We start from the raw sequence: 24,838 nt of genomic DNA on the forward strand, positions 1-24,838 counted from the left end.
GGGTCCACCACTAGAGATGCAGTTGTGCTTTTTAAAGGACCGAAATAGCATAGCGCTATTAAAACTGAGAACAGAAATAATGGACAAGTAAAAGCCTTAAGTACCTCAGGACGAATAATACCTAGCAACGGGAGCAGCTCCTACAGGAAATGTATTATTTCATATATTATGTTTTCTGCTGCTTGAAAAGGCATGGAGATTGACCGCCTGAAATGAGCATCCTACATAAACATGTAGGTCGGAAATAAAAGGGCTGCAAGTAGGTTTGGGCCATGTGGGGCATCCAACATCATTATATAGTATTTCACCAGCAAACCATTGCTGTATAATGATATAACACAGTATTTGGAATAAGGAAGGAAGTATATAGAGGTGAAAGGGGTGAAGTTCTGCCAATTACTACTGCTTAGGGGTCTAAAACAGTTAATAATTCACAGAATCACAGAATCACAGAACTGTAGAGTTGGAAGGGACCCTAAGGAATTGATTTACCTTTAACACATATGCAAACAAACAATCACAAAGAAGGGAAGAAAGTGGCTTAAACAAAAGGGGAAGACATTTATTTTCCCTGAAGTAAATGACCCTGGTTTCCTTTCAACAGAACTGGGAGCAGCTTCCAAAGCAAAAAGCTGCCTTTGCATAAGGTTCAAGTGTCAGGGCAGAGCCCTTCTCTCCTTCCCAAAGCTGAGCAAGAACTTACTAGGTTTTCAGGTTTCAGAAGGGGGGATAAGGCTCTGGCAGCTCCGCTCCAAAAGTCACACAAAATAGAGGGACCTTGTATGTTTTTATGTTTCATAAAACGGATCCCTGTGAGAAGCCTATACAGACACCCTGAAGTGTATCTTCTTAACTGTGTGTCATTTCAGCTTGGCAGTTACTTGTGCAGAGAAACTGTCGGCACAGTGCGGAAAAGGAAGGCGCCAGGCTTTGGGAAGCCTACCGTGTTTTCGGAAGGAGATGGGAGGGCTCTGGCTTCCCACCGCCTTCCCTAAATCTGGTATGAAGACCTCCACCTTCCTGGGGCCCCCTGTTCTGGTGATTTGACACCCCCCCCCATATACAGGATCTTTGTCCACATTCAGCTGACAGGAGCCTCAGATTCTGCTCCCCCCCCCCCCAGCATCCTGCCCTGACAAAACCAATGACACACATATGTTTGCAGCAAAATAAAGGATGGAGTCTAGGTTCATTAGTGATGCTGCAGACACCTCCCCCCCTTTGCCACTCACTTCTGTTCTTGTCGTGCTGGCTAACAGATGCACAATAAAACTAAGGAATATGAACAACAAAGACCCACACTTAATGTTGGTTCTGTTGCATTAGCAGCACTAAAGTGATCTGGACAGTTCTGGGTTGCCCAGATTTCAACCCTTTTGGTTCTGCTGATGTGGTCCAAATGATAGCAGAGCTATATGTTTGGCACCAATTTTGCTGCAGGTGTTGTGCTAAGTAGGCCTGAAGGAGATAATTTTAAAATAAAAACTTATCTTTCAGATAAGTTTTAAATTAGCACATTTCCTCTATAATTAAACCTATGTAAGTAGTTAGTAGTATAGATATCAAAGGTAAGGTGACAAATTGTTCCCTAAAAAATTAAATCCATTACTCAAATTGATAAAAGCCAACTCTGTGATATGGGGAAAACAACGAGGCAAGGTTTATTGTTATTTTTTTCCAACCCTGAAGTAAATGATCCCAGTTTATTCTAGAAGCGGCTTCCAAGTCGAAAAACTGCCTTTACATAAGGTTTATGTGTCAGGGGTCTGGCAGCATACCAGAACCTCTCCCTCCTTCCCAAAGCTAGGCAAGACCTTACTAAGCTTCCAGAATACTGAAGGGGAGAAAGGGGTCTAGCAGCATCCAAAAGCCACACAAAATGGAGGGACTTCGTAATTTTTCATAAAGTGGAGCCTTATGAGAAGCTTGTATTGGCGCCCTCAAGTGTCTCTTCTTAATTGTGCACCACCTCAGGTCCGCCCTCCCCGTGCAGAGAAAGTGCGGTCACAGCTCTAAAATACCGCACTGCGGCAAAGCAAGCAAGGCGCCTGGCTCTCAGAAGCTGACCATGCTATGGAAAGGAGATGGGAAGGTAGTTGGAGGAGGGTTCTGGCAGTATCCTAGAACCCTTCTCCAACCACCTTCCCAAAGTCGGGAAGGCAGTCCTCCACCTTGCTTGGGCCCCTGGTTCTGGAGGTATCTTATTTTACACCTTTCCCCCCAATACTGGATCCTCTTCCACATTCAGCTGAGAGGGGCCTTAGATTTTGTCCCCGAGCATCCTCCCTGGGAAAACCAGTGAGGGATAGATCTTTGCAGCAAATTAAAGAATGGAGCGACAATTCATAAGTGAAGTTATAAACACCTCCCCACTGCCATTTGCTTCTATTCTTGTCACAGCAACTAGCACATGCTTAATAAGGCTGAGGCAAAGGATTATGCAAAAAAAGACCCACCCTTAATGTTGATTCTGCTGCATTAGCAGCACTGAAGGGTCCTCTCTGGGGCACAAGCCGGGGCAGTCCTGGGCTGCCCAGATGACAATACCCCGCCCCTGGCTGTGCTGATGTAGTCCAAAGAAAGCGAACTATATGTTTGGCACAACGTGCCAGCCAACCACCTTAAGGACTCCACTACAGACTTGTTTAGAGTTTACACCTTAGCCTTTTCTTCTCCAGAACATATCCCACAAACAGCTGGCATGGGCATATCTGGTGGAGGGGCAGTGCCCTCCCCGAAATAAAGCAAAAAACAACATGAGCACTTAACTAACTGACCAATTGTGTCACAAATATCTCAGTTCTTCTCCCCCAACATCAATCCTGCCCCCTTAAAATAAATTTTGGCTACACCTATGGTAGCTGGTAAGGATTGTTCCATCTTCAAATACCTCCTCTACATAGTACACAGTTGTCGGTTAAATTCAGATAAGGCTCTCCTGAAGTAACAAAACAGAAGCCCTTTAAAACCAAAAGTTGAAGGGCAACTTCATGTCTCAGAAACCACCATTAGAAGAAACACGATTACCGGTAAGTGCAAAGGTTCAATTCTATCGTTTTGTACAAGGAAGTCTTTGGGCAATTCTGGGGTCCCACCACTAGATGCATATTTGGGTTTCTTTTAAGACTGAAGAAGCTTTGCACTATGTAAAAATGAAAACAGCATAAATTGGACTGGAGTGTTAAGTACCTCAGGAGGAATATATCCTATAAAAAAAGTAGGCCCAACAGACAATGTATTATATAATATATGAGGTTCAAATACTTCAAAAGGCATGGAGAGTGACACTCTAAAATGAACATTCTACATAAACATAGGTTAGAAATGAAAAGGGCTGCAACTAGGGTGTGGCCATGTCTGGTTTTCAACAACGTAATATGTCACCAGCTAAAACTTGTGGTTTACTGAGATAATATGATGTGTGAAATAATGATTGAAGTATGTAGAGAGGAAGGAGGTAATGGTCCTGCCAGCTGCAACTGCTTAGGGGTCTAAAAGGGATACATTTTTATTTATCTTTAGCATATTGAGAAAACTGTGATTCTATACTGCACGTTTTTTAAAATTAGCACATTTAAAGCACATTTAGTAACCGAGATATCAAAGGTAAGCTGAGATATTATTCCCTAAAAAATTAACTCTATTACTAAAAATGAAAAAAGCCAATTCTGTGATGAGGGAAACATAGAAACAAACAGAAACACACACACACAGAGAGAGAGAGACAAGGGATGAAGGGAAGAAAGAGGCTTACACAACAGGACAAGGCTTATTTCTATTTTTTTGAACTCTAAAGTAAACTGACCCCAGCTTATTTTTCCATGGGTCTCAAAGCGTAAAAGCTGCCTTTGCGTAAGGTTTACAAGCTTCCAGCTTTCCGGGGGGGGGGGGGGGACGGGACATTGCTATGGCAGCAGCCCATAGCTCTTGCGTCAGTGCTCCAAAAGCCACACAAAATGGAGGGACCTTACATAAAATCGCGCCCTGTGAGAAGCCTGTATTGGCGCCCTCAAGTGGATCTTCTTAATTGTGCACTACATCAGGTCCGCCCACTCTCTACAAAGAAAATGTTGTCACCGCTCTAAAATGCTGCACTGCGGCAGAGCAAGGCGCCTGGCTTTCTGAAGCTTACCATGCCTTGGGAAGGAAATCGGAGGGCTCTGGGATGCTGCCAGAGCCCTCAAACAACCACCTTCCCAAAGTCGGGTAAGCAGTTCTCTACTTTGCTGGGTCCCCTGTTCTTGAGGTTTTTGTTTTTTCCCCCTTTTCCCCCTGTACAGGATCCTCCTCCACATTCTGCTGAGAGAGGCCTCAGATTTTGTGCCACAGCATCCTGCCCTGACAAAACCAATAACCTACATATCCTTGTAGAAAAATAAAGATTGGAGCTGTAGTTCATAAGTGAACACCTCTCCCCTACCATTTGTTTATGTTCATGTCACACTAGCTAGCAGGTGGGTAATAAGGCTGAGGCAAAAGTTTATGCACAAGAAGGAGCCACCCACTCTCAGCAGCCAGAAGCATCATAGCCAGATGCTGGAGAGACCTGTCAGGAGTAAGCATAGACCCATGGTATCAAATAGTATGGAAAACAGCCTTATTAGAAAAACTAACCAACAAATTGAAACTGAGACAGGGACAAATAGAAGAAGACGCTTTCACCCCGGTATGGTTACCTTTTATCACATACACAGTCCAACAAGAACCCACCAACAGCATACAAATCAATCTGGCTAACATGATCCAAAAACACACACACGAAAACAAGTTTCACTACAGCCAAATAAAGACAACCAACCACACCTTAGGCCACACCAAACCTCTCTCACCACCAAAGAAATACAAGCGAATAGTAAAGAGAACCCACAAAAGTGACCCTGACACAAAACCCCACCTATACACTAAGTAGAATAGAAGCATTGCCACCCAACCCCACCCCACTCACCATCCCCCCTCCACCTCTCTCCCTTCTTTTCTTCCTGTTGTAACACTAATGTCTCAATAAATGAAACTGATCTGTAGAAAATGTAACTTGAAAAAAGAGACATTGCACATACTTTTGTAAACCAAGAAAACTTTAATAAAAACATGTTTTAAAAAAAGAAGGGGCCACCCTTAATGTTGGTTCTGTTGCAGTAGCAGCACAGAAGGGATCTCTTTGTGGCACAAGCCTGGCCAATCCTGGGCTGCCCATATGACAAGACCCCACCCCTGGCTGCACTGATGTAGCCCAAAGAAAGCAGAGCTATATGTTTGGCACCAACTTGTCTGCAGGCGTTGCCTGAACTAGGCATTTGTTGTTGTTGTTGTTTAGTCGTTTAGTCGTGTCTGACTCTTCGTGACCCCATGGACCAGAGCACGCCAGGCACTCCGGTCTTCCACTGCCTCCTGCAGTTTGGTTAAACTCATGCTGGTAGCTTCGAGAACACTATCCAACCATCTCGTCCTCTGTCGTCCCCTTCTCCTTGTTCCCTCAATCTTTCCCAACATCAGGGTCTTTTCCAGGGAGTCTTCTCTTCTCATGAGGTGGCCAAAGTATTGGAGCCTCAGCTTCACGATCTGTCCTTCCAGTGAGCACTCAGGGCTGATTTCCTTAAGAATGGATAGGTTTGATCTTCTTGCAGTCCATGGGACTCTCAAGAGTCTCCTCCAGCACCATAATTCAAAAGCATCAATTCTTCAGCAATCAGCCTTCTTTATGGTCCAGCTCTCACTTCCATAGATCACGACTGGGAAAACCATAGCTTTAACTATACGGGCCTTTATTGGCAAGGTGATGCATACAAGGCTCAATACAACTGCCTTAGGACTCCACTCTGGACTTGTGTAGGGTTTGCTCCTTAGCCTTTTCGTCTCCTTAAGATATACCACAAGGCAGTGGGTCCATATTGTTCTGTCTTCTGCACAAATCCCCTCTACATGATAAACAATAGGGTTGCCATAAGTCCAGTTTTTCCAGATGGTGAAGGGCAATTTCATTTCTCATAAACCATCATTAGAAGAACCACATTTAAGCACAGATATTGCATCATACGCTTTTGTACTAGGTTCTATGCAATTATAGGTTCCACCTCTAGAGATGCAGCTGGGATATTTTAAAGTCTGAAATAGCATAGTACTATTAATACTGAGAACAGAAATAATGGACAACAAACAGCCATAAATACCTCAGGGGGAATATGCCCTGCAATGGGAGCAGGTCCCACAGGCAATTGATATCATATATGAGATTTTCTGCTACTGGAAAAGGCATGGAGATCGACTGGCTGAAGTGAGGATCCTACATAAACATAGGTTAGAAATAAAATGGCTGCAATTAGGGCTGCACCATGTCTGGCATCCAACATCATGATAGATTATGTCATCAGCAAAACATTGCTGTAAGCTGATATAGTATAACAGGGTGTCTGAAATAAGGATGGAAGTATGTAGAGGTGAAGTGGGTGGATTTCTGCTAACTACTATTGTTTCGAGGACCAAAACATAAAATTATTGACTTATGTTTAACGTCTTGTTAAAACTGTGATTCTGTAGTACAGATAAATTTTAAATTAGTACATTTTCTCGAAAATTCAAGCTGTAGAATTAGTACCACATATATCAAAGGAAAGATGAGAGATTATTCCCACAAATTTAATCCTATTACTAAACATGAAAAAAGCTGTTTCTGTGACATGAGGGAGACACAGAAATATAGACAGATAAACACACACACACACACACACACACACACACACAAAGAAATAAAGAAATACAAAGAAGGGAAAAAATAGAAATAGAAAAAGAAGAAGACTTATTTTTATTTTTCAGCTCTGAAGTAAATGACCCTGGCTTCTTGTAAACTGGGAGCAGCTTCTAAGCTAAAAATCTGCCACTGCATAAGGTTTAATTGTCAGGGCTCTGGCAGCATTCCAGAGCCCTTCCCTCCTTCCCAATGCTGAACAATAACTTACTAGGCTTTCAGCTTTCAGAAGGGGGGGGCAGGGCTCTGGCAACAGTGCTCCAAAAGCCACACAAAATGGAAGGACCTTGTAATGTTTCATAAAATGGACCCCTGTGAGAAACCTATACAGGCACCCTGAAAGGTATCTTCTTAACTGAGCGCCACTTCAGCTTGGCGGCGACTTGTGCAGAGAAACTGTCAGCACAGTGCGGAAAAGAAAGGCGCCAGGCTTTGGGAACCCTACCATGTTTTCGGAAGGAGATGGGAAGGCTCTGGCTTCCCACCGCCTTCCCTAAATCCGGTATGAAGACCTCCACCTTCCTGGGGCCCCCTGTTCTGGTGGTATGACACCCCCCCCCATATACAGGATCTTTGTCCACATTCAGCTGACAGGGGCCTCAGATTCTGCCCCCCTCGCATCCTGCCCTGACAAAACCAATGACGCACATCTGTTTGCAGCATAATAAAGGGTGGAGTTCATTAGTGATGCTGCAGACACCTCCGCCCTTGCCACTCGCTTCTGTTCTTGTCGTGCTGGCTAACAGATGCATAATAAGACTGAGGTAAAGGGATATGCACAACAAAGACCCACACTTAATGTTGGTTTCTGCTGCATTAGCAGCACTAAGGTGATCTGGACAGTTCTGTTTGTGTGGATGTGGTCCAATGGAAAGCAGAGCTATATGATTGGCACCACATTGGCTGAAGATTTTGCCTGAAGTAAGCCTGAAGGGAAATGTACAAGGCGCCATCCAATCACTTTAGGGACTTCAGTCTGGTCTTGTGTAGGGTTTATTCCTTAACCTTTTCTTTTCCAGAAGCAGTCCCACAAGGCAGATGCCATAGGCAAAACCAAGGAAGTACAAGGGGACAGCTGCCGCCCTACATCAGCCGAACTAATTGAGCAATTACATCACAGATAGGTCAGTTCCCCGCCCCCAGCATAAACCCTAGCTACGCCCATGGCAGCGGGTAAGGATTGATGTAGCTGCACAAACCCCCTTATATGAGAGGTTAACTTTGAATAACGTGAGATAAAGGAGTGGCTCTCACGAGGTAGCAAAACAGGAGGCCTTAAAGCCGACAGCTGAAGGGCAACTTCATTTTTCAGAAACCACCATTAGAAGAAACACAATTAAGCCCAGAGGTTCAGTCATCATCTTTTGTACCAGGCTCTATGCAATTCTGGGTTCTGGGTTCCACCACTAGAGATGCAGCTGGGATTTTTAAAGGACTGAAATAGCATAGCGCTATCAGAACTGAAAACAGAAATAATGGACAACAAACAGGCTTAAGGACCTCAGGAGGAATATGTCCTATAACGGGAGCAGGTCCTACAGGCAATGTATTATACAACATATAGGGTTTTATTCTACTTGGAAAGACATGGTGATTGAATGGCTGAAATGAGTATCCCATAGAAATATAGGTCAGAAATTAAAAGGGCTGCAAGTAGGGCTGGGCCATCATGATATAGTATGTCACCAGTGAAACATTGCTCTATGCTAAGGTTACCAGATGTCCCCGTTTCCTGGGGACAGTCTCCAGATTTACAAATCAATCCCCTGACAAAATCCATCTATTTAGTAGGAATTCGTTGAAAAAAATCTGGTAACCTTACTCTATGCTGATATAACACGGTGTCAGAAAAAAAGATTAAAGTATATAGAGGTGAAGGGAGTGAACTTCTGTCAACTACTGCTGTGTAGAGGTCTAAACCAGATTATTATTGACTTACATTTAACATTTTATTAAAACTGTGATTCTGAAGTACCGATAATTTTTAAATTAGCACATTTTCTCTAAAATTCAAGCTGTAGAATTAATTTGTACCACAGATATCAAAGGAAAGGCGAGATGGTTCCCGCAAATTTAATTCTATTACTAAACATGAAAAAAGCCAATTCTGTGACATGAGAGAAAAACAAACAAACACAAAGAAAGAAAGAAACACAAAGAATGGAAGAAAGAGGCTTAAACAAAAAAAGGAAGCCTTGTTTCTTTTCTTTCAGCTCTGAAGTAAATGACCCAGGTTTCTTTTCAAAAGAACTAGGAGCAGCTTCCAAGGCAAAAAGCTGCCTTTGCATAAGGTTTAAGTGTCAGGGCTCTGGCAGCATTCCAGAGCCCTTCCCTCCTTCCCAATGCTGAACAATAAATTACTAGGCTTTCAGCTTTCAGAAGGGGGGACAGGTGGGCAGGGTTCTGGCAACAGTGCTCCAAAAGCCACACAAAATGGAAGGACCTTGTAATGTTTCATAAAATGGATCCCTGTGAGAAGCCTATATAGGCACCCTGAAGTGTATCTTCTTAACTGAGCGTCACTTCAGCTTGGCGGCGACTTGTGCAGAGAAACTGCCAGCACAGTGCGGAAAAGGAAGGCGCCAGGCTTTGGGAACCTTATCATGTTTTCGGAAGGAGATGGGAGGGCTCTGGCTTCCCACCGCCTTCCCTAAATCCGGTATGAAGACCTCCACCTTCCTGGGGCCCCCTGTTCTGGTAGTTTCACACTCCCCCCCCCCATATACAGGATCTTTGTCCACATTCAGCTGACAGGGGCCTCAGATTCTTTCCCCCCCCCAACATCCTGTCCTGACAAAACCAATGACTCACATATGTTTGCAGCAAAATAAAGGGTGGCGTCTAGGTTCATTAGTGATGCTGCAGACACCTCCCCCCCTTTGCCACTCACTTCTGTTCTTGTCGTGCTGGCTAACAGATGCACAATAAAACTAAGGAATATGAACAACAAAGACCCACACTTAATGTTGGTTCCTGTTGCATTAGCAGCACTAAAGGATTCTGGACAGTTCTGGTTGTGTGCTTGTGGCCCAAAGGATAGCAGAGCTATATGATTGGCACCAAATTGGCTGCAGACGTTGCCTGAAGTAGGCGTGAAGGGAAATGTACAAGGCACCATCCAATCATCTTATGGATCCCAGTCTGGTCTTGTGTAGGGTTTACTCCTTAACCTTTTCTTTTCCAGAAGCAATCCCATAAGGCAGATGCCATAGGCAAAACCAAGGAAGTGCAGGGGGACAGCTGCCCACCTATATCAATCAAATAAAAATACATATGCCGGACTAACTGAGCAATTACATCACAGATAGGTCGGTTTTGCCCCCCCCCCCAGCATAAATGCTAGCTATGCCCATGGCAGCAGGTAAGGATTGATGTAGCTGCACAAACCCCCTCTACACAAGAGGTTAACTGAGGTAAGGCAATGGCTCTCTTGAGGTAGCAAAACAGGAGCACTTAAAGCCGACATCTGAAGGGCAAATTCATTTCTCAGAAACCACCATTAGAAGAAACACAATTAAGCCCAGAGGTTCAATCATACCCTTTTGTTCCAGGCTTTATGCAATTCTGAGAACCACCACTACAGATGCAGCTGGTATTCTTTAAGGACTGGAATAGCATAGTGCTATTAAAACTTAGAAGAGAAATAATGAACAAACAGCATTAAGTACCTCAGGAAGAATATACCCTACAAGTGGAGCAGGTCATGTGGGCCATGTATTATATCATATATGAGGTTCAGCTACTTGAACAGACATGTATATTGACCAGCTGAAATGAGCATCCTACATTAATGAAATGAAATGGTCAGAAATGAAAAGGGCTGAAACTAGGGCTGGGCTATAGCTGTTTTTCAACACTGTGATATCTTACCAGCTAAATATCATGGTATACCAAGGTAAAATGATATCTGAAATAAGGATGTAAGTAAGTAGAGGCATACCGGGTAATATACTGCAAAGTGCTGCTCCTTAAGCATCTAAAACAGACCATTTTTTACTTACCTTTGTTACAACTGTTATCTTATATTAGAGATTATTTTTATATTACCACATTTTCTCAAATATTAAAGCTGTATATGTAATTAGAAGCATAGATATCAAAGGTAAGGTGAGAGATAGTTCCCTAAAAATTTAATTATTTTACTAAGCATTAAAAAAAGGAATACTCTGACAAAAGGAGACACAGAAACACTAATACACACAGACAAGAGGAGAAGGGAAGAAAAAGGCTTAAACACCAGGGGAAGGTTTATTTTAAATTTTTTTCAGCTCTGAAGAAAATGACCTCAGTTTATTTGTCCACAGGACTCCATGTGGCTTCCAAGCTGAAAAGCTGCCTTTGCATATGGTTTCCCAGAGCCCCTCCCTCCTTCCAAAAACTGGGCAAGCACCTACCGGGGGGTGTAGCCAGGATTTATGTAAGGTGGGCAGGCTTCATGTTAGGTGGGAAAGGACCTCCATTAGTTAAGGGGGGGTTGTATTGTTTGGGGAGGGGAATTGTCCCCTACCCCTTCCCAGGACCATGACACTAAGTAAGCTTCCAGCTTTCGGATGGGGGGTGGCATTGCTCTGGCACCCCTCTGAGAGGCCTCGCGTGCCCCAAAAGCTACACAAAATGGACATGTTTTGTAATGTTTCATTAAATTGCGCCCTGTGAGAAGCCTGTTTTGCCACCCTCAAGGGCATCTCTTTAATTGTACACTACCTAGTTAGGCATGCATTGTGCAGAGAAACTGCTGCCATGCCATGCTGTCAAATATTGCACTGCGGCAGAGCAAGGCGCCTGGCTTTCTGAAGCTTACCATGCCTTAGGAAGGAAATGGGAGGGCTCTGGGGTGCAGCCAGAGCCCTCACACAACCGCCTTCCCAAAGTCTGGTAAGCAATTATCTGCTTTGCTGGGTCCCCTGTTCTTGAAGTTTTTTGTTTTTTGCCTCCCCCCCCCCCCCGTACAGGATCCTCCTCCACATTCTGAGAAGGGTCTCAGATTTTGTGCCACAGCATCCTGCCCTAATGAAACCAATGCAGTGGCGGAGCATATGTCTGTGCTGCCCAGGGGGGGCACTCTCCCGAGGGGGGGCGGGGCATGGAGGGAGCTGCACACCCCCACCAATCCCGCTTTCTTCCTCTCCCCTACACTTCCCCCTCCATTATTTACTCACCTGCCTCCTTCCTGTCCTCTCCCCTGCCTGCCAGCCTGCCAGCGTCCTGGGAGGTTTCACAGGCAGGCAGGCAGGCGGGCAGGGGAGAGCATGGGAAGGAGGCAGGCAAGTAAATAACAGAGAGGGAAGGGAAGGGAATAGGAAGGTGCCAGCACCACTGACGGGGTTGCATGAGATGCCCGGCATGGAAGGAGCGTGGCTGCAAAGATCCGCAAGGGGTTTTTTTTTGTCACACACCCCAGAGATGGCACCTGGGATGAACCCCGCCCCCACCTTCGTCCACCAGTGAACCAATTACGCACATATATTTGCAGTAGAATAAAGAATGCGTCCACATTTCATAAGTGAAGCTGCAGACACCTCCCCTCTGCCATTTGCTTCTGTTCATGTCACGCTAGCTAGCAGATGCATAATAAGGCTGAGGCAATGGGATATGCACAAGAAAGAACCACCCATAATGTTGGTTCTGTTGTATTAGCAGCACTGAAGGGACCTCTCTGGGGCACAAGCCTGGGCAGTCCTGGGCTGCCCAGATGGCAAGCACCCCCCTTTTCCCCATTTTGGCTGAAGTGATGCAGTCCAAAGAAGGCAGAGCTATATGTTTGGCACCAGCTTGGCTGCAGGAGTTGCCCAAGGTGGTGTACAATACCTCACTCTGGACTTGTGTTGAATTTATTCCTTGGCCTTTTCTGCTCCTGAAGATATCCCACAAAGCTGCTGACATGGGTTTGGCCTAGGGGGCTGGGGCTGGGAGGGCAGCTGCTGTCCTCCTAATACAGTAAATAAAGAAAACTTTACTAATTGGCCAATCACATTGCCGATAGCTCAGTTCTGCCCCCCCAAACATATGTCATGCCTCCCTAACTTCAATCCCAGCTATACCCATGGCAGCTGGTATGGATTCTCCCATCTTCACAAGCAAATGTCAGTTAAAGTGACGTAATGGGGTGGCTTCCTGAGGTAAAAAAACAGAAGGCTTTAAAATCTAAAAGCCAAAGGGCGACTTAATTTCTCAGAAACAATCATTACAGGAACCACAATTAAGTGCAGAGGTTCAACCATACCTTTTTGTACATGGAAGTGTTTATGCCAGAGGTTTTCAACCTTTCTGAGACCATGGCTCCCTTGACCAACTATATTCTTTCTGCGACATCCCTTTGGGGCTCAGGGACCCAGTTATGTCACCCCTTGCCTGCAGAGCTGGCAGCCTTTTTTTGAACATTTCCCTTGTGGAGTATTCCCTCTCACCTCACCTCACATCTCCTTGGGAGTCCTCTGGGTAGCCACTGCTGCTGCCCCTGGTCTCTGAGCTCCCTCATCCCACCCCAAAGAGTGGTGCCTCTTCACACCTTTCCACAGGGGCCTGGGCAGAGGATGTTCCCAGCCTTAGTGGCCTGATGGAGACTGGCCAAAGGTGAATGTGAGGCAAGCACCTTACCTTGGAAGGCAACAGTGGCAGTAGCAAGCCTGCTACAACAAACAGCTGTGCAAGCCTTTGAGAGAAAGAGATGCAAGTGGGCATCAGAGGAGAGAGGGAATGAAAGAGGGAAGAGGCCAGTGTTGCCCACGGCATCACTAACCATCATTCAAGGCACCCCAGGGTGCCACAGCACACTGGTTGAAAACCACTGGTCCATGCAATTCTAGGATTGGACCACTAGAAGAGCATATGAGATTTTTTTAAAGCACTGAAATAGCATAGCACTATTAATCATGAGAACAGGAATAATGAACAAGAAACAGTGTTTACTACCTCAGGAGGAATATACCCTACAATGGGAGCAGGTCCTATGGCAACTATTATATCATTTATAAGGTTTGGCTACTTGAAAGGTATGGAGATTAACAGACTAAAATAAGCATCCTGCATAAACATAGGTTAGAAAAGAAAAGGGCTGCAAGTAGGCTATGGGTGGTTTTCACAATCGTGGTATGTCACCAGGTAAACATTACAGTTTACCAAGAGGACTCAGTGTCTGAAATAACGATGAAACTACGTAGAGGCGAACAAGGCATATGTCGTGCCATCTGCTACTGCTTATGGGTCTAAATTTTTACTTACCTTTAATATATTATTACAACTGTGATTCTATAGTACAGATAATTTTGACATTCATACATTTCCTCTAAAAATAAAGCTGTAGAAGTAATTAGTAGCATAGATATAAAATGAAAGGTGAGAGATTGTTCCCACAAATTTAATTGTACAGTATTACTAAACATGAAACGCCCATGATGTGACATGAAGGAGACACAACCCCCCCCCCACAAACGCATACACATAAAGAAGGGGAGAAGAGAAGAAAGAGACTTAAACAAAAGAGGAGACTTCCCCACCCCTAAGCTCTGAAGTACGTGACCCAAGTTTCTTTTAAACAGAACTAGGAGCGGCTTCCAAGCTGAAAAGCTGCCTTTGCATAATGTTTATGTGTCAGGGCTCTGGCAGAATCCCAGAGCCCTTCCCTCCTTTCCAAAGTTGGTCAAGTGCTTACATAACTTCCGGTATAAGGAAGGGGGTGCAGGGCTCTGGTAATCTCAGAGCCCTTGCACAGTATTCCAAAAGCCACACAAAATGGACGGACTTTGTAACGTTACATAAAATGGCTCCCTGTGAGAAGCCTGTATGGTGCCCTCAAGTGGATCTTCTTAATTGTGCACTACTTCAGCTAGGCACGCCCTGTGCAGAGAAACTGCCGTCACCGCTCTCAAATACCGCACTGCGGCAGAGCAAAGCGCGTCGCTTGGGGAAGCTTACTATGCCTTCGGAAGGAAATGGGAGGGCTCTTGGATCCTCCACATTCAGCTCAGAGGGGCCTCAGATTTCTCCCTCCAGATTTCTCCCTCCAGCATCTGCCCTGGCAAAACCAATGAGTCACATATCCTTGCAGCAGAATAAATAGTGGAGCCATGGTTCATAAATGAAGCTGCATACACCTCACCCCTGCCACTTGCTTCTGTTCTTGTCACATTAGGTAGTGAATCAGAGTAAGGCTGAGGCAAAATGATTTTAGTTAATATTTTAGTTGCAGTTCATTCATTTTCAGCTTTGTATTCTTGTTATAACAAAGTGTGTCGAGACATTCCATTTTTGTGTCCTTAACCTAGGATTAAGGTGCCATTTAGCCCCTACCTTTAATATCTCCATTTATAACACTGTGCCTAAGGGACCCCACTCTGGACTTCTGCAGGTTTTACTTCTTTGCTTCTCTTCTCCAGAAGCAATCCCACAATGCAGTGGGCATGGATGTAGCCAAAGGGGGCAGAGGAACAGTGTCCCCCCAATCAAGCAAATAGAAACGGATACTTAACCAATGGACCAACCACGTCACAGAATGCTCAGTGCTGCCCCCACCCCATAAATCCAGCCCCACTAACATAAATCCTGGCTATGCCCATAGCAAGAGGTGGTGGTGATGGTTTTATACACCGCCCATCTGGCTGGGTTTCCCCAGCCACTCTGGACAGCTTACAACATATCTAAAATCATAATAAAAACATCCTTAAAAACTTCAAATGTTGCCTTCAAATATCTTCCAAAAGTCAGATACTGTAGTTGTTTATTTCCTTGACATCTGAAGGGAGGGTGTTCCACAGGGAGGGTGCCACTACTGAGAAAGCCCTCTGCCTGGTTCCCTGTAACTTCACTTCTCACAGTGAAGGAACCAGCATAAGACCCTTGAAGGAGGACTTTAATGTCCAGATTGAGCGATGGGGATGAAGATGCTTCTTCAGGTATAATGGGCCGAGGCCATTTAGGGCTTCATAGGTCAGCACCAACACTTTGAATTGTGCTCAGAAACGTACTGAAAGCCAGTGAAGATCGTTTAGGACCAGTGTTATATGGTCCTGACGGCCACTCCCAGTCATCAGTCTAGCTGCCACATTCTGGATTAAGTGCAGTTTCTGAGTCACCTTCAAAGGTAGAGCGCATTGCAGTAGTCCAGGCAGGAGATAATCAGGGCATGCACCACTCTGGTGAGACAGTCTGTGGACAAGTAGGGTCTCAGCCTGCGTACCAGATGGAGCTGGTAGACAGCTGTCCTGGACACAGAATTGACCTTCGTCTCTATGGACAGCTGTGATTCCAAAATGACTCCCAGACTGCTCACCTAGTCTTTCAGGGGCATAGTTACCCTGTTCAAGACTAGGGAGTCCCCCACCCCCACCCACCCCCTGTCCCCCAAAAACTACTTCTGTCTTGTCAGGATTCAACCTCAATCTGTTAGCTGCCATCCATCCTCCAATTGCCTTCAGGCACTCACACAGGACCTTCACTGTCCTCTATGTGAGGGGCATGTTGGTTAAAGTGAGATAAAGAAATGCCCTCCTGAGGTAACAAAGCAGAAGCCCTTGCAATCTGAAAGGTAAAGGGTAGCTGCATTTATCCAAAACCATCATTAGAAGAACCACAATAAAGTTCAGAGGTTAAATTCTACCTTTTTGTACAAGTCTCTAGGCAATTATAAGGTTCTACCACAAGAGGTGCATTTGGGATTTTTTAAGGTCTGAAACACATAACAGTATGTAAAAAAGAGAACGGAAATAATGGACTGGAAACAGCGTTAAGTACGGTAGGGCAGGAGGAATATACCCTACAAGAAAAACAGGTCCTACTACAGGCAATGTATTATATAATATATCAGGTTCTGTGACTTGAAAAGGCATGAAGATTGACCGGCTGAAATTAGCATCCTACATAAACAGAGGTTAGAAATGAAAAGGACTGAAACGAGGGCTGGGCTTTGTCTGGTTTTCAACATCGTGATATGTCAGCAGCTAAACATCGTGGTATACCGAGAGAACACGATGTCTGAAATAAGGACGGAACTGTGTAGAGGTGAACGGAGTTATGCACTGTCAACTGCTTCTGCTGAGTCTAAAACGAACTTACCTTTAACGTATTGTTTCAAGTGTGATTCTACAGTACAGATAATTTTTAAATTAGCACATTTTATGTAGAACTAACTTGTAGCATAGATATCAGAGGTAAGGTGAGAGATTGTTCCCTAAAAATTTCATTTTATTACTAAACATGAGAAAAGACAGTTATGTAGCAAGAAGCGTGCACAGAAGCACACAGAGACAAACAAACACACATGGAAAGGGGAAAACGGAAGAGAGAGGTTTAAACAACAGGGCTTCATTTATTTGTATTTTTAAAAATTCAGAAGTAAATGACCCCAGTATATATTGTTTCACGGGACTCAGAGCGCCTTAAAAGCTGAAAAAGCTGCCGTTGCAAAAGGTTTCCAAGTCAGGGCTCTGGCAGCAACCCCTCCCTCCTTTCCAAAGTTGGCCAAGCACTTACTAGGCTTCCAGCTTTCAGAAGGGGGGGAGGGGCAAGGCTCCAGACCATCCCATAGCCCTCGCACCGTGCTCCAAAAGCCACACAAAATGGACGTCTTTATAATGTTTCATAAAATGGCGCCCTACGACTAAACGACTAAACAACAACAACAAATGAGAAGCCTTATTGGCGCCCTCAAGTGGATCTTCTTAATTGTGCACCACTTCAGCTAGGCACGCCCTGTGCAGTTCTCTGACGTCACAGGCACTGCTCTCAATCTGGCACTGAGGCAGAGCCAGGCGCCTGGCTCTGCGAAGGATGCTCCTGGGTTCTAGCAGGGTCTAGAGCCCTTCTGTCCTTCACAAAGCTGTGCAAGCACTTAACATGCATTGGGAAGGTGATGGTAGGGCTCTGGGATGCTGCCAGAGCCTTCCTGCTGGTTTCTTGTTTTACACATTTTCCCTCCCATATGCAGGATCCTCTTTCACATTCAGCTGAAATGGTTCATAAGTGAAGCTGCATACACCTTCCCTCTGCCACTTGCTTTTGTTCTTGTCATACTACCTAGTAGAGGCATAATAAGACTGAGGCAAAAGGATATGCACAAGAAAGAACCACCCTTAATGTTGGTTCTGCGGCATTAGCAGCACTGAAATGACCACTCTGGGGCACAAACCAAGGCTGGACAGTCCTGGGTTTCCCAGAGGATAAGACTCCCTCTTGGTCCTGCTGATGTGATTGAAAGGAACCCAGAGCTATATATTTGGCAACAGCTTGGCTGCAAAAGTTTCCCAAAGGAGGCGTGCAAAGTGCCATCCAACCACCTTAAGGACTCTGCTCCAGACTTGTGTAGGGTTTACTCCTTGGCCTTTTATTCTCCTTAAGATAACCCACAAGACATAGGGCATGGGCAGAGCCAAGTTGGTGTGGGGGGCTGGAGGGCAGCTGCTCCCCCCAGAATCAAGACTAATTTACCAATCGCATCCCAGAAAGCTTGGTTTTGTCCCCCTAACATCAATCCTGCCCCTGCATATGAATCCTGCCCGTGCCCATGGCAGTGGGTAGGGATTGTGGTGTCTTCACAGCCCCTGTCTACATAAGTAACAGTTGTTGGTTAAAGTGAGACTAGGAAATGGCTCTCTTGAGGTTACAAAAAAAAAACCCTTAAAAACGCACAGCAAGGGCAACTACATTTCTCATAAACCACGATTAGAAGAACCCTATTAAGTGCAGAGGTTCAACCATATTTTTGTACAAACAATTCTCTATGCAATTCTCTGGTTCCACCACTAGAGGCAAATTCAGGATTTTTTTAGGTCTGAAAAAGCATAGCACTATGTAAAAATGAAAATAACAGGAAAGGACTGGACAGAATGTTAAGTACCCCAGGAATAATATACCCTATAAGAAAAGTAGGTCCTACAAGCAATGTATTATTTCATATATGAGGTTCTGCTTCTTGAAAAGGCATGGAGATTGACGAGCTGAAATCAGCACCCTACACAAACATAGCTCAGAAATGAAAAGGCTGCAACTAGGCATGGGCTATGTCTGCTTTTCAGCATCATTATGTCAGCAGCTAAACATTGTGTTATACCAAGACAACACAATGTCTTAAATAAGAATGGAAGTAAGTAGCGGCAAATAAAGTAATATCCTGCCTACTACTACTTCTTGGGCATCTGAAATAGATTCTTTTTGACATACATTTAACATTTTGTTACAACTCTGTATTGTAGAGATGATTTTATATTAGCACATTTTCTCTAAGATTAAAGTTGTGGAAGTGATTGATAGGATGGTAGCATAGATATCAAAGGTAAGGTGAGAGATGGTTGCCTAAAATTTTAATTTTGTTATTAAAGATGAAAAAATAAATTTATGTGACATGAGAGAGACAGAGAAACACACACACAAATACACACACACACACACACATACAAAGAAGGGGAGAAGGGAGGAATGATATTCAAACTGCAGGGCAAGGTTTCTTTCTTTCTTTTCAACTCTGAAGTAATGACCTCCACTTATTTTACCAAGGGACTCGGAGAGGCTTCCAAGCCAAAGAGCTGTGCTTGCATAAGGTTTATTTTTGGAAGGCAGTGTCAGGGCTTTGGCAGCCCCTCCCTCCTTCCAAAAGCTGAGCAAGCACTTACTAAGCTTCCAGCTTTCCGGAGCGGGAACAGAGGGGGAGCAAGGCTCGGAGGGGGAGCAGGGCTCTAGCACAGAGCCCTGCGCCCCTCTCCAAAAGCGCACACCCTGGGCAGAGGAGCTTCAGGCAGCACTGTCAAGCCATTACCGTCACTGGAGCTGAGCAAAGCCCCTGGCTCTTGGAAGGATGCTCCCAGGCTCTGGCAGGGTCCTAGAGCCCTTATTCCCTTTCCAACTCTGGACAAGCATTGAGAAGGCAATGGGAAAGCTCTGGGGTGCTTCCAGAGCCCTCCTACAGCCATCCCAAAGTCAGGTGAGCAGTCCTCCACTTACTGGGACCACTGGTTCTGGAGGTTTCTGGTTTTATTCATTTTTTCCCATATGCAGAATCCTCCACATTCAGGAGAAGGGCCTCCAATTTTGCCCCCCAGTGTCCTGCCCTGATGAAACCAATGATGCACATATCCTTGCAGCAAAATAAAGAATGGAGTGATGGTTCAAAGCTGACACTGCATATCAGCTCCCCCTTAACATTTGCTTCTGTTCTTGTCACACTAGCTAGCAGATTTGTGATAATGCTGAGGCAAAGTGATATGCACAAGAAAGACCCACCCTTAATGTTGATTCTGCTGCATTAGCAGCACTGAAGGGACCTCTCTGGGGAACAAGCCTGGACAGATTGTGTGGATTTCCATACAAAAAGACACACATGCCACACTAATGGGATCCAAAGGAAAGGAGATGTTCAGTTCACATCAATTTGGCTGCGGGAGTTGCCCAAAGGAGACTTTTAAGGTGCCATCCAACCGATTTAGGGAATTCCACTCCAGAATTGTGCAGGGCTTATTCCTTAGCCTTTTCATCTCCAGAACATATCCCACAAGGAAAAGGATACATTTTGTTCCATCTTCCCAAAAAACCCTCTACATGACAGGAGAGACAGTTGTCAGTTCAAGTGAGATAACGAGATGGCTCTCCTGAGGTAACAAAACAAAAGCACTTAAAAACTGGCAGCTAAAGGGCAACCTCATTTCTCATAAGCCTTCATCAGAAGAACCACTATTAAGTGCAAAAATTCAAGCACTCCTTTTTGTACAAGGAAGTCTCTGCAATTCTGGGGTTCCACCACTAGAGGTGCAGTCTGGAATTTTTAAGGACTCAAATAGCATAGCACTATGCAAAGATGAGAACAGTAATAGACAAGAAAAAGCATTAGGTACCTCAGGGAGAATATACCCTACAAGAAAAGCAGCTCCTACAGGCAATGTATGAGATCATATATGAGGTTCTGCTACTTGAAAAGACATGGAGAATGGAAATGGGCATCCTACAAAAACATATGTCAGAAATGAAAAGGACTGAAACTAAGGCTGGGCTCTGTCTGGTTTTCAACATCGTGATATGTCGGCAGCTAAACATCGCAGTGTACCGAGATAACACGATGTCTGAAATAAGGACGGAACTGTGTAGAGGCGAATGAGGTTATGTCCTGCCAACTGCTACTGCTAAGGGGTCTGAAATGAACACATTTTTATTTTTAACATATTTTTACAACTGTGATTCTATAGTACAGGTAATTTTTAAATTAGCACATTTTCTCTAAATCAAAAGCTGTATTAATTAAAAGCTAATTAGTAAGATAGATATCAAATGTAAGGTGGGAGATTGTTCCCTAAAAAATTAATTCTAGTACTAAACATGAAAAATGTCAATTCTTTGATATGAAGGAGACAGAAACACACAGAAACACACACATAAAGAAGGGGAAAGGGAAGAAAGATACTTAAAGAACAGGACAAGGTTTATTTTTATCAATTCTGAAGTAAATGAGCCCAGTTGATTTTTCCATGGACTTGGAGCGGCTGAAAGGGTTCCGGCTTTCGGAAGGGGGGACAGGGCTCTGACCATCCCAGAGCCTTCACGCTGTGCTCCAAAAGCCACACAAAATGGATGGAGATTGCAATCTTTCATAAAATGGTGCCCGCAAGAAGCCTGTATTGGCGCCCTCAAGTGGATCTTCTTAATTGTGCACTACGTCAGCTCAGCAGCGCCCTGTGTGGAGAAATTGCTGTCACCACTGTCAATCCGGAACTGCCGCTGCAGCTGAGCTAGGCACCTGGCTCTGGGTAGGACACTCCCAGGTTCTGGTAAAGTCCTAGAGCCCTTCTACCCTTTTCAAAGCTGGGCAAGTGCTTACCAGGCTTTAGGAAAGAGATGGGAGGACTATGGGATGCTCCCAGAACCCTAGTGTTGCCTTCCCAAAGCCAGGTAAGCAGTCCTCCACCTTACCGGGGTGCAGGTTTTGGAGGTTTCTGATTTTATTCCTTCCCCTAAATCCTCCTCCACATTCAGCTGAGAGGGGCCTCCGATTTTGCCCCCCTGCATCCTGCCCTGACATAACCAATGATGTACATTTCTTTGTTTATGAGTGAAGCTGTATATATCTCCCCCCACTGCCACCTGCTTCTGTTCTTATCACACTAGCTAGCAGATGCATAATAAAGCTGAGACAAAGGGATATATACAAGAAAGACCCACCCTTAATGTTGGTTCTGCTGCATTAGCAGCAGCAAAGTGACCTCTCTGGGGCACAAGCAAGGGCAATGTGTATGGCAGACCAAAGCTCCCCAGACAACAAGATTCTCCCACTAGGCAGCACTGATTTGGTCAAAAGTAAAGCAGAGGTGCATGGTTGACATCAGCTTGGCTGCAGGAGATGCCCCAAGGAGGCATTCAAGGTGCCATCCAACTGCCTAAGTGGCTCCACTCTGGACGTCTGTAGGGTTTGCTCCTTAGCCCTTTCTCCTGAAGATATCCCATAAGTCTTCATAAACTTATTTACTATATAAGCGACAGTTTTCAATTAAAGTGAGATAAGGGGATGGATCTTTTTGCGGTAATGAAACAGATGCCTTTAAAAACCCGCAGCAGAAGGACAATTTAATTTCTCAGAAACCATCATTAGAAGAACCAGAATTAAGCGCAGAGGTTCAATCATATCTTTTTGTACAAGGAAGTATCTATGCAATTCTGGGGACCCACCACTAGAGGTCATTCGGATTTTTATAGGACTGAAGTTGCATAGCAACATGTAAAAATGTAAACAGGAATAATGGACAGGAAACAGAGTTAAGTACCTCAGGAGAAATATACCCTATAAGAAAAGCAGGTTAGAAATGAAAAGGGCTTCAAGTAGCCTTTCATTCATTGGTAGAAGTGCAGTATTTAAATGAAGGAATTGATTGATTGATTGATTGATTGATTGATTGACTGACTGACTGATTGATGAATGAGTGAACACTTCCAATGCTTGACAATGAACTATCACCTGATTTTAATAATGCAGAAGCATAATGCTGATATGTGCCACCTGGCGACTCTTCCTCCTCCCTCCCCACCTCTGCCATCAGCTATGGAAGATACCCCAAAAATTCTGAGAACTGTAACCTCAAGAAATGGTGCCTTTCTTTTTCTTTCCTCTCCACCCCTTTGTCCCCATCCTTCCACAGGGCCTGCAAGATGGAGCTGTTCCGCCTGGCCTTCGGTCCTGGCCCAGTTTAACCCCCCTCTATGGGACCCTTTTTTTGGCTCATGTGGGACCAACATGGATAGCTGGCCCTGATGAATACTTGAGGTTCCCGATCCGTATGGTTGTAATTCGTGGGCAGTCATTTAATTTTACCCTGATTCTAATTTTTAAGCTGTATTTTAATCAATTGTTTGATTGTGTTTTAATGTATTTGATATTTGATGTTAGCTGCCCTCAGCCCGGTCTTGGCTGGGGAGGGCGGGGTATAAATAAAAATTTCCTTCCTTCCTTCCTTCCTTCCTTCCTTCCTTCCTTATATGTACTGTGTCCTTTAAGAGTGCAAGTACCAAATGCAGGCAAGGGATGTGTTACTACTGAATCTTTGTATGGTGCTCTGAGACCCATTTTGGCTGAGGGGTTTAAATAAATAAATAAAGTGGGGCTTCTTTCAGAGTGGTCACACATAATTCTGCACATGTTGAATTATATAGAAGCTCAGGAAGTTTTACCCAATGCAACAGAAGACAGAATCAAGGATTTAAGATGACCTTAACAGATTGGAAAACTGGTCCCAAACTAACAATATGAATTTCAATTGCAAAAAAAATAAGGTTCTACATTTAGGCAGGATGAACCAGATGCATAAATATAATCTGAGGGACACCTGGCTTGCCGGTAATACATGCAGAAAGGACCTTGGGGTCTTAGAAGACCACAGCTTCACATGAGTCAACAGTGTGAAGCAGCAGCAAAACAAACAAACAAACAACCCTAATGCTATCGTAGGCTGCATCAACACAAGCATAGTGTCCCGTTCAAGAGAAGTAATAGCTCCACTTTATTCTGCAATGGTGAAACTCCACCTAGAATACTGTTTCCAGTTCTGGATACCACAATTTAACAAAGATATTGGTAAGCTGGAATGTGTGCTTAGGAGGGTGACCAGGATGATCAAGGGTCTGGAAACCAAGTCTTATGAGAACAGTTGAGGGAGCTGGGTATGTTTAGCCTGGAAAACAGACTGAGAGGAGATATGATAGCCATCTTCAAATATTTCAAAGGATGTCCCATGGATTATGGAGCAAACATCCCCCTGCCCCTGTTCCGGAGGGTAGGACCCAGACAAAATAATTCAAGTTACAAGAAAAGAGATTCCAACAAAACATCATGAATAACTTTCTGGTTGAAATAACTGTTTGACAGTAGAATGAACTGCCTTGGGAAATGGTGAACTCTCCTTCCTTGGAGGTTTTTAAGCAGAGGTTGGTTGGCCATTTGTCATGTAGGTTTTAGCTGATATTCCTGAATTGCAGGGGGTTGGACTAGATGATCGTTGAGGTCTCTTCCAACTCCCCAATTCTATCATTCTCTGAAACAGGCTAGTTTAGCATTTGAACAGCTCTTCCTGCACTTGGTAGGCTGGGCTTAGTGCCGGAACAGGAAAAAGGAAACCAAGGATGGAAGAGTAGCTTGTGCAAGCCAGCCAGCCGGTTACAAGGATTCCAGAAGATCCAAGAGCAAGTGAAGCAGGAGCTTAGCTTCATGGGCAATGGACACCCACAGGAATAAGCTTAAGGAGGGCCCTGATGGTGGCAACAGCAGCTCTGAGACTGCACAAAGCACATAAGTCAAGCAGAGTTAGGTGGTGCAGATGCTCATTTCTTGCCTGTGTCCAGAGCTGGTAGTCAACATATTTGGGTACCTGAACAAGGGCAGGGTGGTGTATCTGTGCCAGGCCTGGTAAGATGCTGCCTATCTCCACATTATGTGGTAGGGTGTGGAGGTCAAGCTGGTCCTGAATCACTCCTTCACTGAGAATTGGTACTGGTTTGCCTGGAAGCACTCGGTGTCTGGCAGTTTGGGGTCATGGAGATCCTCAACGTCAATGACTATTTTGGTCTCACTGGATGAGCTGAGATATGTTTTGGGGGCAGACTTGCTCTCCCTGTGGGTGTTGGGCCTTCACTGAC

General features: G+C 44.6%; 1 long non-coding RNA gene across 1 annotated transcript; it reads left to right on the forward strand.

Annotated features, from left to right (window-relative positions):
- Window positions 1-4,097: 4,097 nt before the first annotated feature.
- Window positions 4,098-23,111, forward strand: LOC310754616. The gene is made up of 3 exons (XR_014543928.1): window positions 4,098-4,206; window positions 7,762-7,866; window positions 22,849-23,111. It is a non-coding gene; the product is annotated as an uncharacterized lncRNA (long non-coding RNA).
- The last annotated feature ends 1,727 nt before the right edge of the window (window positions 23,112-24,838 follow it).

This window comes from Podarcis filfolensis (assembly GCF_964270895.1).
Source record: "Podarcis filfolensis genome assembly, chromosome: Z".
Classification (NCBI taxonomy): Eukaryota; Metazoa; Chordata; class Lepidosauria; order Squamata; family Lacertidae; genus Podarcis; species Podarcis filfolensis.